Source organism: Lactuca virosa, chromosome 5 (assembly GCF_052849685.1).
Source record: "Lactuca virosa cultivar CGN04683 chromosome 5, Lactuca_virosa_CGN04683_v6, whole genome shotgun sequence".
In the NCBI taxonomy this organism is placed as follows: Eukaryota; Viridiplantae; Streptophyta; class Magnoliopsida; order Asterales; family Asteraceae; genus Lactuca; species Lactuca virosa.
Genome location: NC_136430.1, coordinates 201,516,196 through 201,539,165, shown reverse-complemented (window position 1 = coordinate 201,539,165; position 22,970 = coordinate 201,516,196). Strand labels below are relative to the sequence as shown.

Here is a 22,970-nt window from a genome sequence, read left to right as displayed (position 1 = left end):
ACCGAGATTGTGTTTTAAGGCTGTTCGAGGAGTGTTACCTGGTAGACTTGGTTCCCATACCTTTGCGGGGGAACAAGGTTATTATTGGTATGGATTGGCTAAGCCCCAATGGGGCAGTGATCGACTGCGCACATCAGTTGGTGAGGATCAGGACCCCAAGTGAGGGAGAGCTAGCGATTCAGGGCGAGAGGCCACAGCGAGGACCAACCTTATGTTCGGCAGCAAGAGTTAGGCGCTACCTTCAGCAGGGTTGCGCAGGATTGGTCGCCTATGTTATGGATACCCGGGAGGCGGGTAAGGCGACGGTGGGCAATGTGCCAGTGGTACGAGAGTTTGTGGATGTATTCCCCGAGGAGTTTCCTGGGATACCTCCGGAGAGGCAGGTAGAGTTCAGGATCGACCTAGTCCCTGGTGCGGCTCCGATAGCCAAGGCACCGTATGGGTTGGCTCCTCCTGAGATGCAGGAGTTGTCTACACAGCTGCAGGAGCTGTTAGACAAGGGATTCATTAGACCGATCAGTTCACCCTGGGGAGCCCCGATTCTGTTCGTAAAAAAGAAGGACGGGTCGCATCGGATGTGTATAGACTACAGGGAGCTGAATAAGGTAACGGTGAAGAACCGTTACCCACTCCCGAGGATTGATGGCCTCTTTGACCAGCTACAGGGAGCGTCTTGGTTCTCCAAGATTGATCTGCGTTCAGGATATCATCAGATGAGGGTCAGAGAGGAGGATGTGCAGAAGACTACGTTTTGGACGTGTTATGGCCACTATGAGTTCGTGGTGATGCCCTTCAGGCTCACCAATGCTCCTGCCGCGTTCATGGACCTCATGAACCGCGTGTGCAGACCGATGTTGGATAGGTCTGTGATAGTTTTCATCGATGACATCTTGATTTATTCCAAGACGCGAGAGCAGCATGAAGAGCACTTGCGAGAGGTTTTGGATACTTTGAGGAGGGAGAGCTTGTATGCTAAGTTCTCCAAGTGTGAGTTTTGGTTGCGCGAGGTGCAGTTTCTTGGGCACCTTGTCAACCAGGACGGGATTTCGGTTGATCCGGCCAAAATGGAGGCCGTGATGAGATGGGAGGTTCCGAGGTCTCCATCCGAGATTCGGAGCTTTCTGGGACTGGCAGGCTACTATCGGAGATTCATTCAAGACTTCTCCAAGATAGCCGTGCCCCTGACCCGGTTGATAAGGAACGCCGTGGTCTTTCGTTGGGGGCCTGATCAGCATGCCGCATTTGAGACGTTGAGACAGAGATTGTGCGAGGCGCCAATCTTAGCCCTGCCAGAGGGCATGGAGGACTTTGTGGTATATTGTGATGCGTCCATCTCCGGCTTGGGCGCGGTATTGATGCAGAGGGGGCATGTTATTGCTTACGCTTCGAGGCAGCTGAAGCCTCACGAGGCGAATTATCCGACGCATGATTTGGAGTTGGGGGCTGTTGTTTTCACACTCAAGATTTGGCGTCATTACCTCTACGGGGTTCGTTGTACCATTTAAACGGACCACAAGAGCCTGAGGTATCTCATGGACCAGCCAAATCTGAATATGAGGAAGCGTCGGTGGCTTGATGTGGTAAAGGATTACGATTGCGAGATCCTCTACCATCCAGGGAAGGCCAATGTCGTGGTCGACGCGCTTAGCCGCAAGACAGCGCCGATCAGGGATATCTGTATGAGGATGACAATTATGACTCCGTTATTGGAGTAGATTCGGGAGGCCCAACAGGAGGCCATGAAGGAGGAACATCGGAAGAGCGAGCGAATTGTGGGTCAAGTTTCCTCCTTCGACTATGATAGCCAAGGATTGTTGACTCTTCACCAAAGGGTGTGGGTTCCTTATCATGGGGATGTGCACCAGGTATTGATGGAAGAGGCGCATAAATCCATGTTCTCTATTCATCCCGGGGCGACGAAGATGTACAGGGATCTTCGGCTCAATTATTGGTGGCCCTGTATGAAGAGCGACATAGCTTGGTTTGTGGAAAGGTGCCTGGCCTGTAGAAAGATCAAGGCTGAGCACCAGAGACCACATGGCAAGGTCCAGCCGTTGGATATCCCGCTGTGGAAGTGGGAGGATATTACTATGGACTTCATTAGGAAGCTTCTGAGGACCGCGCGAGGAGTGGATTCGATACGGGTCATCGTTGATCGATTGACCAAGAGCGCCCATTTTATTCCGATTCAGGAGAGTATTTCGGCCGAAAAGTTGGCCGATATCTATATCCAGGAGGTAGTTGCGCGGCACGGGGTGCCAGTTTCAGTGATTTCAGACAGGGATGTGCGGTTCACTTCCAGGTTTTGGAAGAAGTTTCATGATGAGCTGGGTACTCGACTGCATTTTAGCACCGCCTATCACCCGCAGACGGATGGTCAGAGCGAGCGGACCATCCAAACACTAGAGGATATGCTTCGAGCGTGCGTTTTAGACTTCGGAGGTAGTTGCGATACTTACCTTCCGTTGGCGGAGTTCTCCTATAACAATAGCTATCATGCGAGTATCGACCGTCCTCCTTTCGATATGTTGTATGGGAGGAAGTGTAGGACCCCGATATGCTGGGGAGAGGTTGGGCAGAGATTCATGGGGAGTACCGAAGTGGTAATCAAGACTACGGAGAGGATCCAGCAGGTTCGGAGCAGGCTTCAGACTGCTCAGAGTCGGCAGAAAAGTTATGTCGACAAGCGTCGGTCAGACCTGGAGTGTCAGGTCGGGGATGTGGTGCTCCTGAAGGTGTCGCCATGGAAGGGCGTCATTCGATTCAGGAAGCGGGGCAAGCTGGGCCCCAGGTATATTGGACCCTTCAGGGTTATGGCCCGGGTGGGCAAGGTGGCATATAGGTTGGATCTGCCAGTCGAAATCAGTCAGATTCATAGCACTTTTCATGTCTCCCAGTTGCGGAAATGCCTGGTAGACGATTCGACGGTGGTGCCTTTGGAGGATATTCAGGTTGATGACAGCCTGAACTACATCGAGCGGCCAGTGGCAATCCTTGACAGGAAGTTAAAGGATCTGAGGAACAAGAGAGTGGAGCTGGTAAAGGTGCAGTGGCAGCACCGAAAGGGCTCAGAATGGACGTGGGAGCTGGAGGACGATATGAGGGACCATTACCCCGAGCTTTTTCAGGATCGAGCAGCAGACTTCGAGGACGAAGTCTAAGATAAGTGGGGGAGATTTGTAACACCCGATTCCTGGAACACAGTTAATTCAAGCATTTCTTGTGTTTTTCTATGGGACTCGATGAGTTGGAGGCCCAACTCGTCGAGTAGAGTCGAGATCCATGGACAGTTTAAGTGGCCTACTCGACGAGTCGAAAGACTGACTCGGCGAGTATGTGCTGTTTGGGTAAAACCCTGAATTGAGGGTTTGCACCCTATTTAAACACCTTATCTCAGCCTCCATCGTCCCTATTACTCCCAGAAAGCATTATCTAGAAACCCTAGCCTTGTGTGAGTGTCCTAAGGCCATTTTGGTGCATTTTGGTGGATTGTGAAGCTTGAAAAGAGGAAGGAAGCTTGGGAGTTCGAGTTGGGGCTTGGAGATCCAGAGATTTTGTTCCATTTCCAGCTCATTCAAGGTAAAATGCCCTTGTCTTGGTCTTCCATGTGTTTATTTATCCTTAGGGCTTGGGTTTTGAGTATCTTTAGGGATTTCTAAGCCATTTTCGGAATTGTGAAGGGTTATTTGTGGTTTTGACTTCAGATCTGGGTCATTGGAGGGGTCTCATGGCATAAAGGTGCCAACTCTATGGCCATGAGAGCCTCATGCACTTTGTAGAACATCTTTTATGGCTTTTTGAGCCAAAGACCCATTGCATGTGCACTAAGCTTGGAACTTTATGTGTAAAATGGACATTAGGAGGTCAGATCTACGATTTGGATGCATTAAGTCCCACTGAAATCGACTGTATAGTTTTGGATAAGGAGGGACTCGGCGAGTCACTTGGGTGACTCAGCGAGTCGAGACGCTTTTCCCCAAAAACATCTTCTTGAAGTGGTTTTGGTTGAGGGGAAGGAACGCTCAGCCTGCTAGGGGTTTGCCTTGGACCTGGAAATCATGGAACTCGACGAGTGCTAGAACACGCTCGGCGAGTCCAAGGCAATCTCCCAATCTTTGAAGATGAACTCGACGAGTTGTTCATACAACTCGGTGAGTCATAGACTAGACGCATTCATATGTTGAAGATAAACTCGACGAGTTGAAGGAAGAACTCGTCGAGTCGGTTGAAGATTTACTGAAGTGTTGTTAAAGGCGAACTCGTCGAGCTCTTGCTAGACTCGACGAGTGGGGTCGGGTTTGTAGTATTATGTGTACGAAGGGGCTCGGCGAGTTGACCTGACCCAGGTTTGACTTTGACTTTGACTTGGATTCAAGATTGACCCTTGTAGGGGTTGTGAGTGCAAATTGATAACTTAGCAACGTTGTCGTGTAGGGATTGAGGAGTCGAGGAGAGCCGACTTTCACTCCGAGGACAGTTCAGACACTACACGATATTGAGGTGAGTTACCTTCTAGTAGGGGTGGGTCTAAGGCCACAATGCCGGCCCACCAACAAGAGTAATTTTTAGTTAATTGTCTTCGTGATAATTATCATGAAAGATACCGAAGGGGAGGTTAGCTCCCAGTTACTGGTTGAAAGATACCGAAGGGGAGGGTAGTTCCCAGTTACCGGTTGAAAGATACCGATGATTATGCATTATTTGGTATGGGTATGATGGGGGGGGGGGACTCACTAAGCTTTGTGCTTACAGTTGTAGTTTTGGTTTCAGGTACCTCTTCGTCTAAGGGGAAGGAGCTGGCGGTGTAGCAGCGCATCACACACATGGTTTCCGCATTGAGTTTCTGGGATTGTACCCTGATTTTCATTACTTCTAATGTTATGGTTTGGGACACGACATTGTGGTTGTTATAACTTGATGTAATATTGACACTGTTTTGGTAAAATGTTTTATAAAATATTAATTCAAAAAAAATGAAATTTTTTGCCTCGAAATTTGGGATGTTACACTCTCATCTCATGATCTATATCATATTTCGTCTCATCCTTAAACTCATCCGTCATCACACACCAACTATTTCGTCTACCCATGTTCTACCCAACATATTTGTAGATAAAAATTACATATAAAGTTTAAACCATTTAAAAAAACATGTATAAAACATTCATTCAACATCCATCTCAAGTAAACAAACAATATATAAACACATAACACGTATTTCATAGCAAATACTTCATATCTATGTGTTAGAAGAAAGTAACTACACATTCACTTGATTAGACGATGCTCGGACATCACTACGACTCTTCAAGTACTAATCTTTTGATGTAACCGGGATATCTTCCAGAAAATCGGGCTTCTCGCGGGCAGAGCTTCGGCTCGAAAAATCTTTTCTTCTCTGGATCTTCGGGGCTTTGGGACTTGCTTCGGGTGTCGGGTTGATACCGGGGCTTCGGGGGTACTTCAAGATAGCTAGAGAGGGTATAGGGAGTGAGAGAGTGAAGGAAATAGCAACCAAAATCGATTGCCCTTCAATTTCTATTTATAGAGCTGATTTTATGGATTCACGTCGTGAGTTCGGTCGTCATCAGGTGCATCATCACAACTTGGGTCTGTCAGGCTCCACGAGACGTCATCTCTGAGTTCACGTCGTGAACTCTGACACAGTGTCGGGGTTCGTGCCCCGAACATCAAAAATTCATATCTTTCGTATACGACCTCCGTTTTCGATGTTCTTTATATGCACGCGTAGGTGAGATTATGCTCTATAACTCTCGTTTAGACTCCGTCGGCTAATTTTGACTTTATTTTTATTATATTATTTTTAGTAGGCCGGGATAGGAAAACTTCGTTAGAAATTCACAACTATCGACGAGATCTTCGATTCTCGTTTAAATTGTTTCGGCTAGAAATCACTTGATCTCATATTCGAACTTTGGGCTGCATACTGCTAAGTCGAAACTTAGAAAAATCATAACTTCCTCATACGAAGTCAGATCTAGACGTTCTTCTTATGCACGCTCTCGGTTTAACGTATTCTATGACTTTCGTTTAGATCACTAAGGTTAAATATCGCTCTATCATAAATTCGCTGTTTACATCACGCAGTGTCGTACCGGTTCTGTCGCGAAACTTCGACAGGTCATAACTTCTTTGTTATAAATCGGATTTCAGCATTCTTTATATATCCGGAATCCTTGTAACATATACTACAACTTTTATTAAGACTATTCATTCTAAATAATCTTCTATCAAAAAGTCGTTTTCGACACTTATTGTCTCTTATTTGACTAGCCCTGATCTACGGGCGTTACAAACACCGCTGCTGAAATCATATGGATCACTCACTTGTTTCGTGAACTTCATGCTTTACCGCCAGATCGCCCAACTTTATTATGTGAAAACCGTAGTGCTCTATTCCTAAGCCAAAATCCGGTGTCTCATAAACGGGCAAAACATATTGATCTTGATTATCACTTTATTTGTGAGCTTGTTTCATCTAGTAGATTGTATACTAAATTTGTTCCTACCAAGCTTCAGGTGGTTGACATCTTCACAAAAAGTCTTTCACGTCCACAATTTGAATTCTTTCGAGCTGTGCTTCGTCTTGGACCACCACCGTCTCGCTTGTGGGGGGGATATTAGGAATAAATCAACATAATCAATTACATTAAATAGTTGATTTATTTTATCTTGTAAATTATTCTCTGTATATCTTCCTGTAATAACTTTATTTTGTTAATATATATTCGAATGCTCCCATACTGGTGAGGTGTCCCTTTCAATTATCACACTAGGTACATGCTAGTTACTTCATCAATAGTCTAAAACATCAATTCATAGCTAATCCTATCATCTAACGCAATACAGTGACCTAAAATTATGCATATCATCAATAAACTTCAAAATTACCTCAAGGTTAATTGAATTTTTACAAACAAGAGCTTGAATGGGATGACCACCAAAGTGTTCCAGACCGCCAACATAACCGTTGTCGCTACCTATCAGGTGATCAACACCGCCGGTGATCGACGTCGATGTTGCTGCTGAGTAGTTGTACGATCTAAATCAACATTATATAATGAACCAATAGATCGAAAGGCGTTAGCTCAGAATTAAGTGGCGAGTCAACAAGGAAGAGAGACGGACCGAGAGGAAAGCCAATGAGCATGTGATTTCTAATTAGGTTTTCCTTTCAGAGACTTCAAAGAGGAGCTGTCACACCCCCAAACCTGAATGGAGGAAACATTCAAGGGCGGAGGACGTCATGTAAAGTATCATAACAATTGAATGGTAAAGAAAGTACACACAACCATCATATACATAATTGAAAAGTTTACATGATTGTAAGTATTACATGTTTCAAAAGTCAATTACAATATGATGTCCAAAAGATTATATTAACGCCTGAGCGTCAATCTTCAAAAGTAGCTGATAACCTGATTTAACGATTCCCTGAGAATACAAGTTATTTGAAAAAGGACAAGTGTCAACAATTAAGTTGGTGAGTTCATAAGCAGTTATTTGAATAGATGCATGTCATTCGTAAGTTCACATTTGTTTCCAGAAAATCCGATATTTTCTATAAAATGATTTATGATTTGTTGTTATATGAAAAGGATGTAGTAAACCAGGAAAATACTATATTTTCCTAAATTTGGAAAGTAGTCTTAATGCTCCAAGACCATAATTTGTAAGTAAATATGCCATACTTATTTTGATAAAATATAGTTTTATATTAGTAAATAAGACTATTTGAAAGCTTGTATTTTCACGTAAAAATAATTCTATTACTACTTTTCACGTAACACATAATACCATAAGAAGTCGTCTATCATGTGAGTTCATAACTGTACTAAGATGGATTTGCCTGTAGCGACGTTCTTCAGGCGTCGAAATGTTATGACATTTGTCACCCTTAACCTGTCGGTCGGGCTGTAGCTAACAGCCAGGGTGCGGGATCATCAGTCCCATATAGATCTATACACACTTATCACGTTCTCCGGACGAAGACTCTGGTTATAAAACAGGGCTTTCTTGTATACCTTGATAGGTACTAGGAAGACGAATGACTCACAGATTCTCAACTAAGTCACATATTTTTGGAATGAATAAAGTTATAGTGAAATGGTTACCCTTGTTATGATAAGTTATACAAACATATAAATAAAACATATTTTGATATATAAACATATTTTATCCCGAGGGGGTAGAATGGTATCGTGAGATGTTTTGCATGCTAACATTTTCGTATGATAGTTATAACAACAGCAAGAAAGTCATAGCAAAAGATTGATTTTTTACACGATTTAGGTTTCATCGACTAAAAGTCGCTCGATCTTCATTTCGATTTTTTAGCTGTCTACTGCTACACCGAAACTTTAGAAATTTCATAACTTTCGACGTTCTTTTTATGTAAACTCTTAGTCTAAAGTATTCTACGACTTTCATTTAGATTGTTAAGGCTAAAAAGCGTTCTATCAAAAAGTCAGTTTTTATGACACATAATGCCGTACCGGTTCCGACGCGGAAACTTCGATTGCTCATAACTTCTTCGTTATAACTCGGATTTTAGTGTACTTTATATTTCTGAAAACCTTGTTACGATATTTATCACTTCATACATCCCAATTGATATTTTTGAACATTTCATTTTTGATGCTATTTTTATTATTTCAAAAATAGGTTACAATACTTGATTTTAGATCATTATATTGACTTGAAATATCGGATTGTTACATCATCCCCCCGTTAGAGGGAATTTTTTCCCGAAATTATTTCTAAAAATAAGTATCTATGGACTAGGGAAGAGATGCGGGTACTTCTGTTGCATCTGATCTTCTTGCTCCCAAGTGAATTCAGGTCCCCGCTTGGCATTCCATCGAACCTTCACTATTGGTATGCGATTTTGCTTTGTTCGTTTGACTTCCCTATCCATGATTTCGACGGGTTCTTCCACAAAGTTAAGATTTTCGTTCAATTCAATCTCCTCGAGTGGAATTACAAGAGTTTCATCAGATAGACACTTTTTCAACCTGAAATTCCAAGGGTTTTCGCCTCTTGTCGACGTAGCTCTTTTGTCTATCTCTTGAGGCTTTCAGTCATTCGCGGATTTGAACAATCTTCTCAGTCATTTCCCTAATAATTTTTGGGCCAGTGAGAGTGCTATCAGGGACTAGACCTCTTGCTGCGTGTCACCCACTTTCGCCCAGCATATGGGTGATCTACACTTGCAGCCGTAGAGGGCTCCAAAAGGAGCAGTCTTGATGCTAGTGTGATAACTGTTGTTATATGAGAATTCAACTAATGGTAAGTGGGTGTCTCATGCCTTACCAAAGTCTATTACACAAGCTCACAAGATGTCTTCTAGGGTTTGAATACTTCTCTCACTCTGTCCGTCAGTTTGAGGGTGGTAGGCTGTACTCATGTCTAGCTTAGTTCCCAAGGATTTCTGTAGTGATTGCTAGAACCGTGAAGTGAACTTGCTATCTCTGTCCGAGATAATAGATATTGGCACTCCATGAAGTCGCACGATTTCCCGGATGTAAGTTCTTGCCAGTTTCTCCATTTTATCGGTCTCCTTGATTGGCAAGAAGTGGGCAGACTTGGTTAATCTGTCAACGATCACCCAGATGGTATCGTGACCACCTTGCGTCTTAGGTAGTTTGGTTACGTAATCCATGGCAATCTGCTCCCACTTCCACTCAGGTATTTCGGGCTGTTGTAGTAGACCTGAGGGTTTTTAATGTTCTACTTTAATCTTGGCACAAGTTAGGCATTTGCTCACGTCGGTAGCAATTTCTGCTTTCATGTTTGGCCACCAATAGAGTTGTTTAAGATCCAGATACATCTTATCTTAACCTGGATGTACGGAGTATCGAGTCTTGTGTGCTTCATTCATAACCAATTCTCTGAATCCATCAAATTTCGGTGTCCAGATTCGATTCATGAGATAACGAACTCCGTCACTTTTGATTTCAAGATTTTTGTCAATTCCTCTAAGGGATTCCCCTGTCACGTTTTCTGGTTTGAAGGCTTCTAGCTGAGCTTCCTTGATTTGTGTTGACAGGCGTGAATGGATCGTCATGGTTAACGCTTTTACTCTTCGACCAGAGTACTCCTTTCGACTGAAGGCATCTGCCATTACATTGGCTTTTCCGGGATGATAACGAATTTCGCATTCGTAGTCACTGAGTAGTTCTACCTATCGTCGTTGCCTCATATTTAGCTCCTTCTGATCGAATATATGCTGAAGGCTCTTGTGGTCAATGAAGATGGTGCATTTTGTACCGTATAGGTAGTGCCTCCAACTTTTTAGAGCAAACACTACAGCTCCAAGCTCCAGGTCGTGGGTGGTGTAGTTTACCTCGTGGGTTTTTAATTGTCGTGAGGCATAAGCAATAACCTTCCCTCGTTGCATCAGCACACAACCTTGCCCTTGATTGGACGCATCGCAGTATTCTACGAAGTCTTCTGTCCCTTCTGGAAGAGACAAAATGGGTGCGCTGCACAGGGCTTGCTTTAGGGTTTGAAATGCAGCATGTTGTTTTTCTCCCCAGTTGAAGGTTACGCAATTTTGGGTCAGGGTGGTACGCGGTTTGGCGATACTGGAGAAGTTCTGAATGAACCTACGATAGTAGCCAGCGAGGCCTAGAAATTGACGAATTTCTGTAGGTCTTCGGTGCTGACCAGTTCTCAATGGCCTTTATTTTGGAAGGGTCCACGTGAATTCCCTCTTCACTAACAACGTGACCCAAGAATTCGACTCTTCGAATCCAAAATTCACACTTAGAGAACTTCGCGTAGAGATTCTCTGATCGTAACGTTTCTAAGACTTGACGTAGATGTTGAATATGCTCCTCCTTACTTTGAGAGTAGATAAGTATGTCGTCGATGAACACAATGACGAAATGATCCAAGTAAGGACGGCACACCCTATTCATTAAGTCCATGAATACTGCGGGCGCATTGGTCAATCCGAATGACATCACTACAAACTCGTAGTGTCTGTAACGAGTTCGGAAGGCTGTGTTGGGAAAATCCTCCTCTAGCACTCGTAACTGGTGATACCCGGATCTCAGATCAATTTTTGAAAAGTAATCCGCCCCTTGCAGTTGGTCGAACAAGTCGTCTATGCGAGGTAGAGGGTAACGATTCTTGACGGTAAGTTTGTTCAGTTCTCTGTAGTCGATGCACATACAGGAAGATCCATCCTTTTTCTTCACGAACAACATTGGTGCTCCCTAGGGTGAGAGGCTTGGTCTAATAAAGCTCTTGCTGAGCAGTTCGTTAAGTTAACCGGATAACTCCTACATCTCAGCTGGTGCTAGACGATAGGGCGATTTGGCTACTGGGGTAGCCCCTGGAACTAAGTCGATTCTGAACTCGACTTGACGTTGTGGTGGTAATCCTGGTAGTTCTTCTGGAAAGATGTCAGGAAAGTCGCGTACTTCTGGGATGCTTTTGATGTCTTTCGTCTCTTGGCTCATATCAACCACATGAGCAAGGAATGCATGACATTCCTTTCGTAAGTATTTCTGGGCTTGAATACTCGAGATGATACGAAGGTTCGTGTCGAGTTTGTTGCCATAGATAATTAGAGTTTCTGTAGAAGAATTGAAATGAGTAATCGAAAGTAAATCAGAGTAATTCAAGTAATGATCTAGAATGAACACACGATGTAAATATTATCTGGTTTTCAGCTTCAATTACTTTCAAAACTGGAGTACAAAACAGATAGAAGAATTGGAAAAACTCTCTTACCAACACTCAATTTCAGACCCTATTTATAGGATATTGAAAGTACAAAAAAATACTAAGGACTAAACATTAAGTTTCAACTGAACACGTGCCTTAGTAAATACATACGAAATTACAAAACAAACACTTCGATTCTTTACAACATTTCGACCCTAACAATCTCCCCCTTTGTAAACGAGTCGAACTAGTCAATTCGTGACAATCTAAGCAGCGAAGTGCATCATCCTTCGAAATTCTGAGTACCAAGTTAACACCTTCTTTAACTCAGTCTTGTCTCCTTCATTATTCTTCGTACAATTGTTCGTACGAACAATAAAGTTCGTATAATGAGCTATAGTATACCGTTCCACTTCGTTTACTTGAAACAAAAACATTTTAGCTTTGCCATTTTCATCTTTTCCTGCAAAGACCAATCCAAAAGGTTTTAAGTAGATTTCTCCATCAACATATTTCTTTAACTCAGCTTAAGTTTTCGACAATTCTATTGCAACCTTCGCTTCTCTTCTCATTCCAGAAGCTAACTCTTCATCAGTTAATGCTAGACAATCATAATAATTTTGTATGAAAATCTTGATGTGTGCTAGACCCAGTTTTAAAACTGTTGGATAAGATGTCTAAGTCCATAACTTATTTGGTATATACTTGACCCGACCCGGCATGGTCCATTTGGGTTGCACTTCACCCAAACTAGTTATGGATAATTTTATGAGAGTTGTATACTTACGATTTATTAATATATTATAAGTTATAATATATTAATATAAAGTCATGTTACTTAATTAGTTTTAATCTTGAATTAATTATGAATTAATTTAGTGATTAAAAGGAAGACTAATTAAATCATGGGCTATTATATTTATATGGTGTGGGCTAACACTCATTTGGGAATGGGCTAAGCTTATATGGAAGTCCATGGATGATCCATGGAGCTTTTACCCATGGATCCTTGGAAGAGGAAAAGACATGGGTTATTAGGGTTTCACCCTAACCATGTACACTATATAAACAAGCTTATGTTGCATGAAAAACACCCTAAGTGTGTGTGTAATAGTGTGGTGGCCAAAATCAAGAGTTAGTATACTCTCTCATACATTTTCCAAGTTTGTGGTGATTTGTGATTTCCATTTGAGGCATTCACATTATTGGTGCTTGGCTCTCAAACTCCAAGGAATCAACAATCAACAAAAGGTATGTAATTCATCTAATTCTTTTTTGGTTAAAAGTACCCCATGTCATGCTACATAGGTTATAAACCTTGGAAAATAATATTTTGCATGTATCTTAGACAAACATAGATCCAAGGTTTAATAGGGTTGCATGTACACTTAGGAAGTGTTAGAATGCTCAAAACCCAACAGTGGTATCAGAGCCTAGGCTTGTTTGTTTGATACTTGATGCAAAATAGTGAAAAAAGTCGAATTTTTTGCTGTCTGCCTGATGAACTCGCCGAGTCCATGGGGGGACTCGCCGAGTTCATGAGTAAACTCATCCTACTCGGCGAGTAGGTTCGTGCACTCGGCGAGTAGGAGCCTCAGAATGCAGATTTCCGACTTTTGCTGCTGGAAATGGACTAGAAACATTACCCTAAACTGTTTTGGTGTTTTAAAACTTGTTTTAGTTGGTGTAATGGTTGTTCTAATCCATTTACAATAGCTTATATCAAAATTTCATGCTTTGTATGTGTTCATATAATTCTTGAAAGTTCGATGATCATGTTCATGTTCTTATGAATTTAGAAGATGATAGGAATTATTTGCTGAATTGTTTAGGATTAATTCTTGATCATTTATGTGTTTTAATGGAGTCCATAATTTGTCCTCAAGTTATGGATATCCAAAGGTCACTTCTTTTAAACACACACTTAAAACACATAAGTTACATGGAAATGAAGAGTCTTCATTTTATGAACCTTTAATTCATAAGTTATGAAATGAAAAGTTTTGAATAGTTTCAAAACTTGTCCTCAAGTTTTGGAATTTGTAAAGTTACACACACTTTAATATACTTTAATTCCAAATCCTTAGAGTTTTAAAAGTTAAAATTCAACCCTTATACTATTTATAACATTAATGGTTAATTATTATATATATGTATAAGATCAAAGTCGTCTTACCGCTAGTACGCCTCATTCACGAAGCCAGTCTATAAGGTGGGTATAAGGTTGTTGCCTATAAAATGGCAACTTAATGGGTGTCCACTCTCACCCACCGCTTGCTTGACTGGTGGAGGGTCGTTAGCCGAACGGGTAGGACAAGGACTTATAAATTCTCATTAAAAGTATGATGAATATTATAAAGTAACTAAACCTTATATAAATTCCCAATCTTAGTTACTTTAGGAAAATGTGAATATGGTGCTAACCCATGAAATTCACACTTTGTACCTTACTAAGTCGTTGGTGGAGCGTGTGTGGTTAACCGGCACACTAACTTGGACTAGTAAGGATCACGAAGGGTGACTTAATGTTTATCATAGATCGGTGGAGCGTGTGTGGTTAACCGGCACATTGATTAGGTGATAATATTAAGGGTACCAAGTGAATTTGCATGGTTATTCACACCTTGTTTTGTGATCCTCGGCATCCCAGTCACAAAACTTGAAGGGCACAATCGAGATTGAAACATGCCATTGAAAAGTTCAATGAATCTCAAAAGAATCTAGGAATTTCAAAAAACCAATTAAACCTAATAATTCATTTCGTTTTCATGGTGGAAATTGGTGAATCGTCATTCACCTACCTTCAAATATATTATAGCTTAGATTACGACATCCCTCTTCTAAGTTATAATATATTGTGTTGGATCCTAGCCTTAATATTACATTTGGCTGTATTATTAAGGATTCGATATATCTAATCTAAACTTGTTTTCTTCTTTTCAGATGTCTTCCAACAACAAAGCTTCGGGCTCTAACCCTACTGGCTCCTTTTCCCTCATGAACCTTTGTGGGAGGGTCATCTTTGATGGTTCCAACTTCATGGATTGGATCCGGAACATCAGGATGGTTACTCGTTACGAGGACAAGGAATATGTCCTCGATAAGGAGCTAAAGGAGCTTGATGAGTCCACTGCTACTCCTGAGGAGGTCGCTGAGTATCAGGCACATGAAAGAGATGCCACCAAGGTGGCATGCATCATGATGGCCACCATGACAGCTGAACTCCAAAAGTCCTATGAGGACTATTACCCTTTTGATATGCATCAGGATCTGATGGAAAGGTACCATCAGAGTGCTCGTCAAGAGCGGTATGAAATAATCTCCTCCATGATCACTACCCGTATGAAGGATAGCGAACCAATCACGAGCCACATACAAAAAATGCAAAGGTATGTGGACCGTCTAATGAAACTGAATGTGAACTTCCCTGAGGAGTTGGCAATTGATATCATTTTGCACTCCTTGCCATCGTGTTATGATCAATTTCGTATGACATACCACATGAACAAGGAGGAAGTCACACTCAGTAAGCTTCAAGGACTTCTGAAGACTGCCGAAAGTGGTCTTAAGAGTAAGTCGGTTGCTACTCCTACTCCTACTACTACCCCTGTTTTGGCTATCGGGCAAGGCAAAGGGAAGAAGAGGAAGCACCCTTCGAAGGGTACCAAGGGAAAGTCCCTTGAAGGCTCCTCATCTGGAACCAAAGGTGGTTCTATCACTCCTTCTGCCATCCCTAAGGATGCTGAATGCTTCTACTGTCAAAATAAGGGGCACTGGAAGCGAAACTGCCCAAAGTACTTGCAGGATGTCAAGGATGGGAAAGTGAAACCATCCCATGCAGGTATTTACACTATATTGTCTAATAACTCACCATATTCTAATTCTTGGGTTCTTGATACAGGTTGTGGTATTCACATATGTTGTGACTTGCAGGGCCTAAGAAGAAGTGAGGATGTGGAGCACGAAAAGATAAACTTAATCATGGGGAACAAGAAGGTTTCACCTGTTACCAAGATTGGAGTTTATACTTTGTTCCTAGATAGTGGGTTAAAGTTGGATTTGAATAAATGTGTTTACTCGTCTGAAATGGCGAGGAATATTATTTCCTTTTATGCTTTGTATAAACAAGGTTTTACCTTTTCTTTTGATAATGAAGTTGGTAGTATTAATGCTTTCTTTAATAATATTCTTTATTTTAAAGCATTACCTTGTGATGGTGTGTATGAAGATGTATCGGTTGTAGATAATTTAGGGAATAATGTATTGTGTATTGATTCTTCTACTAGCTTGGATAAAGCATCTTTGTGGCATTGTCATCTTGGACATGTAAGCAAGAAACGCATAGGCCAGCTCCAAAACGATGGAGTCTTGGAGTCATTCGACCTCAAGTCGGATGATAGTTGTGAGTCTTGTCTACTTGGAAAAATGACAAAATCACCCTTCACTGGTACTTGTGCAAGGGGTGAGGGTTTGTTGGACCTTATACATACTGATGTATGTGGACCATTCAAAACCGCCACAAGGGATGCTAATCGCTATTATGTGACTTTTATTGATGATTTTAGTAGATATGGTTATGTCTACTTAATCAAACATAAGTCAGAAACTTTTGAAAGATTTAAAGAGTTTAAACAGGAAGTAGAAAATCAATTGGGCAGGAACATTAAGATGCTTCGATCCGATCGAGGTGGTGAGTATCTTAGTACTGAGTTCCTCGACTATCTTAAGGAGTGTGGGATTGTCTCACATTTGACACCTCCCAGGACACCACAGCTGAATGGTGTAGCTGAGAGGCGCAATCGAACTTTGTTGGACATGGTTCGCTCTATGATGAGTCGAGCTTCGCTACCAATCTCTTTTTGGGGGTATGCCTTAGAGACTGCCGCCCACATCCTTAATCTAGTCCCTACAAAGAAGGTTGCCAAAACACCTCATGAAATGTGGACAGGGAAAGTTCCCAATCTAGACCATATCAAGATTTGGGGTTGCGAGGCTTTCGTGAGGCGCGAAACTCATGACAAGCTCGAACCTCGAAGTGAAAGGTGTATTTTCATCGGCTATCCACAAAAATCCTTTGGTTACCTCTTCTACAGACCCAACGAGAATGTGGTCTTTGTGGCTAGGAGAGGGGTCTTTCGAGAGAGAGAATTTATAAACCAAGGAGACAGTGGGAGGCAAATTGACCTTGAAGAAATTCAAGAGTCAATTGGTGAAGGAACCTCAAATACTAGCAATCAACCCGAGGAGGAAACTCCTGTTGATCCAGCTGATGAGTCTGTACCTCCGAGGCGTTCCACAAGGGTTAGGAACACACCTGAGTTTTATTATGGATTTCATATTACTACGGAAGGTGATACATTTATCAGTGACAGTACACTGGTAAATCTGGATGAACCTAACAGTGTTAAGGAAGCCATGGCAGGCCCGGAGTCTGCTAAATGGAAGGAGGCTATGGACAGCGAGATACAGTCCATGTATGACAATCAAGTTTGGAACTTGGTTGACAATGTACCAGGTCGTAAAACAGTCGGGTGCAAATGGATCTTCAAGAAGAAGACCGACATGGATGGGAAGGTGCACACTTATAAGGCTCGACTGGTTGCGAAGGGGTTTACTCATACTCAGGGTATTGATTATGATGAAACCTTTTCACCAGTAGCAAAGATTAAGTCTATTAGGGTTATGCTAGCCATTGCTGCATTTCATGATTATGAAATATGGCAAATGGATGTCAAAACCGCTTTTCTTAATGGAAAGTTGGCTGAGGATGTGTACATGAATCAGTCAGAGGGTTTTGTAAGTGCAGAATACCCTAATAGAGTGTGCAAGCTTGAGAAATCCATTTATGGATTGAAACAAGCATCTCGAAGTTGGAATCTTTGTTTCGATGAGAAGGTCAAAGAGTTTGGTTTCTCAAGAAGTGAAGATGAGTCCTGCGTGTATGTCAGAGCTAGTGGGAGTATAGTTAGCTTTTTGGTACTGTATGTGGATGACATACTACTCATAGGAAATGACATCCCAACCTTGCAGGAGGTTAAGTCCTGGCTTGGGAAGTGCTTTGCTATGAAGGACCTTGGAGAAGCTACCTATATCCTAGGGATAAGGATATTAAGAGAAAGGAGTAAAAGACTAATTGGACTTATTCAGAGTATCTACTTGGATAAGGTGTTGAAAAGGTTCAACATGCAGAATTCCAAGAAAGAAGAATTACCGATCCAAAGCAATGCCAAACTGAGCAAGGCTCAGAGCCCGAGTACAGAAGATGAGATAGCTGAGATGAGTCGATTACCTTATGCTTCCGCTGTTGGTTCGATCATGTATGCTATGACGTGTACTCGTCCTGATGTGGCCTTTGCTTTGAGCATGGTCAGCAGATATCAGGGGAACCCTGGCAAGGCTCATTGGACTGCGGTAAAGAATATTCTCAAGTACCTGCGGAGGACTAAGGATTGGATCCTTACCCTTGGTGGGAGTAATGACTTGAGAGTAGTAGGGTATAGTGATGCTAGCTTTCAGACTGATAGGGATAACTTCCGCTCTCAGTCGGGCTGGGTCTTTACCTTAAATGGAGGGACAATCACTTGGAAGAGTTCCAAACAGGAGACTGTAGCTGATTCGACTTGTGAATTAGAGTACATAGCAGCGAGTGAAGCGGCAAAGGAGGCGATATGGCTGAGGAACTTCATCGAAGACCTTGGAGTTGTACCAGCTATTAAGGAGCCTATGGAGATTTTCTGTGACAGCAATAGTGCGGTTGCCTTAGCCAAGGAACCAAGAGATCATGGCAGATCCCGACACATTGACAGAAAATATCACTTCATAAGGCACAAGATAGAAGAGGGACTCCTCGTGGCAAAGAGGGTATCGTCAGATGAGAACCCTGCGGATCCCCTTACGAAGGGACTGACGAGGGTTAAGCATTTGCAGCCTGCGAAGCGCATCGGGCTGAGGGACGATATTAGTTTTACAGATTAGATAAATTTTCTGAAACTTGTAAAATGTAATCGACGTTTGATGATGAATAAAATGTGTGATTTATTTATGAGTAAAGTGTTACTATCTTTGTCAATTATTTACTATTGTTTCAGTTTTGCATGTTTTGACTTCCAGAATAATTAATTTATTCAAACCTCCACAATCATTCATACGTCGGAAGTAGGTATGAATCAAGATTGTCATGAATTGGGTTTGTAGATGGCTAAAGGTGTTTAGACATAGCAATGGTTGCTACAACGTTCATGAGTGCTCATAAGTTATGAGTATTGGAATAAACCTACGCTCACTTGTATCACTTCATGGAATTTATCTCGAGTGATCGTGAGACGATAATATCATATAAGTCTTCAAACCTAGAGATATGAGTTGTTACCTATGAATTGGTTGTGCATTGATTGCACGTAAACGCATCAGTAACTTGATGTTATAAAACGTGCATTTGTGTACAATTCAACAAGTAGTAGAACAAGCATATGAATTGGTTGTGCATTGATTGCATGTAAACGCATCTGGGCCCCTCGATGATTTTGTTTTGACCTATGTACCGGGCCCGGTCAGAACTAAATTGATGTGTTCAGTTATGTTCTTTGTCAAACAAATCGGAAATCGAGAAACAACTGCTAGACAATAAGTAAGACATTGTTCCATGTATTTGTCCGGCTGATATCATGAGAGCAGAGGATTATATGATCAGTTATCTAAAATGGCGCTTCATAGTTCACAAGAGTTTTCGAGAGCTACGATTGCCGGTTGGTTCCTGAAGTAATATAGGCAAATACAGTTATTAGACATATCCAAGTGGGAGTCTGTTGGATAAGATGTCTAAGTCCATAACTTATTTGGTATATACTTGACCCGACCCGGCATGGTCCATTTGGGTTGCACTTCACCCAAACTAGTTATGGATAATTTTATGAGAGTTGTATACTTACGATTTATTAATATATTATAAGTTATAATATATTAATATAAAGTCATGTTACTTAATTAGTTTTAATCTTGAATTAATTATGAATTAATTTAGTGATTAAAAGGAAGACTAATTAAATCATGGGCTATTATATTTATATGGTGTGGGCTAACACTCATTTAGGAATGGGCTAAGCTTATATGGAAGTCCATGGATGATCCATGGAGCTTTTACCCATGGATCCTTGGAAGAGGAAAAGACATGGGTTATTAGGGTTTCACCCTAACCATGTACACTATATAAACAAGCTTATGTTGCATGAAAAATACCCTAAGTGTGTGTGTAATAGTGTGATGGCCAAAATCAAGAGTTAGTATACTCTCTCATACATTTTCCAAGTTTGTGGTGATTTGTGACTTCCATTTGAGGCATTCACATTATTGGTGCTTGGCTCTCAAACTCCAAGGAATCAACAATCAACAAAAGGTATGTAATTCATCTAATTCTTTTTTGGTTAAAAGTACCCCATGCCATGCTAGATAGGTTATAAACCTTGGAAAATAATATTTTGCATGTATCTTAGACAAACATAGATCCAAGGTTTAATAGGGTTCCATGTACACTTAGGAAGTGTTAGAATGCTCAAAACCCAACAAAAACATCTTTATCAGTTCCTTTAAGTTGATAGCTTCCATATCTTTAAGGATCAATGCTACTTCAATCAAGTCATTCAGGTTCATCAAAGGGAAATCAGCAATGGAAAAATCACATCTTTGATTATTTGCACGAATAACATGATATCTGAAGTTTTGAATCAAGCCTTCGAAAAAAACATCCTTCGTTATGCTCACAACTTTCTTGATCTTAATCAATGACCAAACCTCATCTGGCTCCTTCCCAAGAACTGCGTGAAATCTGATCTTCATGTAAATGAAGTCATCTTCCTTATCAAACTTTTCAACAATCTTGTATTGAGCCATGATGAACATCATCTCATTTACAGGAAAATCCAGTTGGCTCATGTCAGTGTTTGCAATCGAATAGCTTTTCTTTGGCTTCTTCTCAAAAGCATACATTCGATTGAATGCTACCCTGGATTCAATGCTCTCATAGTTGTATAGCTTTTTTGGATCTCCCTTATCCATACCAGGAGGATCACTTGCTCTTAGCCTCATCATGCTTTGTATTTTTCTCTGCTTCTCAATTTCTTCTTCCACCTCTGCCTTCTTTTCTTCCTTGGTATTTTCAAAAGCAACACATTTCCCTTTATCATCATCCGAAGGCTTTGGCTTAGTTGAGCTTGAACTTCCTCCTTCTGTAGAAGAACCAATAACAATTCCCTTAATAGGTTTTGTTGTTTTTTTGATTGCTTCTGTTATGACCTTCATAACAATAGGAGTTGAGATTTGAGTAGAAACAATTTTGGATGGAATTCCCGAAGTTACAACTTTCACTTTATCAGCAGCGTTTGAGACATTCACATTCGAAACTTTACTTTTGCCTTCATTGACCTTCTTTTCTCCCCATTGCACCCCTGTGATAGTAGGTGGGGTATTCGAAGGCAGCATTTGAGCAAATTTCGTTATAGGAGCAACAGCCCTCTGAATGACTTGATCAAGAACATTTAATTTCTGAGTAAGAAACTCAGGAGTTAAAAAGGATTGTGGGGTTGGCTTTGAAACAATGCTTTTGAGTTCACCAAGCAACCCCTTCAGCTTAGCAAATTGTTCTTTATCTTCTGAGGCCTTGGCTTCGACTGTTGGAACTGTGGCTTGAAAAGTTTGAATGAAATTCGTCACTGCCCCAACAATAATATCCACCTTCTCTTGAATAGAATTATAACGATCATTACCTTCACGAATTTCCTGAGAAACTTCCTTCTTTAGTTCTTCCATCTTGAGATTTACATCTTCACTAACCTTTTTAACGTCTTGTACGAACATCACATGACGTTCTTTTGCAATGTTGTGAAGTTCTTTGATTTCAGAATCAATCAAATCTCCTTGATCTTTCATCCGTCTTGCATTGTTCTCATCATTTGTATCTAACTTCCTTTGCAACCGAAGCTCAGCAGCTTTTAACATAACATCGACCTCGATCCCAGAAACTGAATTCTTGGCTCCTGAATCGGCTTGTGATTGCAAAATCGAATTAAGCTTTCGATTTAGGATCTTGAATTGTTTTCCTAACATCAGCATGTGATCAGGAACATCTTCTTCTTCAGAATCAAAATGAAGATCATCAAATGTTCCTCCGAAACCTCCTTCGTCTGTTTCATCATCGGAATTTGGCTTTGGTGGATCAGTGGATTGTGATTGGAAAAGGGTTGTGATAGGTTGGTTAAGGATGTTGTCAAACGTTGGTGATGTGGTGATAGTTTAAGTTTGAGTGAAGAAAGGAGGTAAGGAAGTATCTACAGTCGAAGAAACTATAGATGAAGTGATAAAAGGAAGGGTTTAGAAACAAGATTCGTATTGTCGACACTTATAATGACTTTGACATCCGTATCAGATACGTTTGTACGAAAGTCTGAAATGGGTACCACCTCAGAAACTGACTGGGTAACACCAATTTCGAGTGGAGTAGAAATAGTAGAAAAAATGGTGGTGGTGGGTGAAGCTAATGAAGAAATGATAGGAGTAGATACCTTTGGAGAAGTTGATCCCAAAGGAGTATCGGGTACAACTTCACTGTCAGACGACTCGTCACGAACCACTAGTTTTCGTTTCTTGCTTTTCTTGGAAATGTGTTTGACGACATCCTCAGCTCTTCTCTTTTTCGATTCTGGAGAGACAGGAGCTGGTATTTCACGAATCTTTAACCCTTTATTGCTTAACTGAGCCTTTTGTACGAATGAATAAGAATCATCAGATGACTTCCTCAATCTTTTCAAAATACCAGATTTTGAATGTACTAATTCCTTCGATGAATCAGCTATAATCAACTCCTTTTCTCTTCCATCTTTCTTCGGACCCTTTACTTTATCAGAATCAGTTTTCTTTGGAAAGTTAGGCTTTTTAGGGCTTTCAGAAACAAGAGCAACATCATCATTCTTCTTCGATTTCTTTGATTGTTTTGAAGTCCCTGCATCAAATGCAAGCAACACCCCAGTTTCGACATCAGGGTTGATGGTCTTCAAATAATTTACCAACACTGGATTAGTTGGATCAACCTTCTTTAACATGCCATCTGGAATTCTGGCAATTGTTGGGAAAGCTTCTGAATCAGCCTCAACTGACTTCGGAAAGTGATACTTTGTAAATTCCACCTTTTCCTCATTATCAGGAACTTGAATTCCCTCTTTTTCGTAAATCTTCTCAAGAATGAGACTCCAATATCTCGCACATGAAATACCCTTCACCATATT

The 22,970-nt window shown here is 41.3% G+C and overlaps 1 pseudogene; it reads right to left on the bottom strand.

Annotated features, from left to right (window-relative positions):
* The window catches only part of LOC145112238 (G-type lectin S-receptor-like serine/threonine-protein kinase At1g67520), a 57,529-nt pseudogene extending 35,728 nt beyond the window's left edge, over positions 1 to 21,801 (bottom strand).
* Positions 21,802 to 22,970: the final 1,169 nt, after the last annotated feature.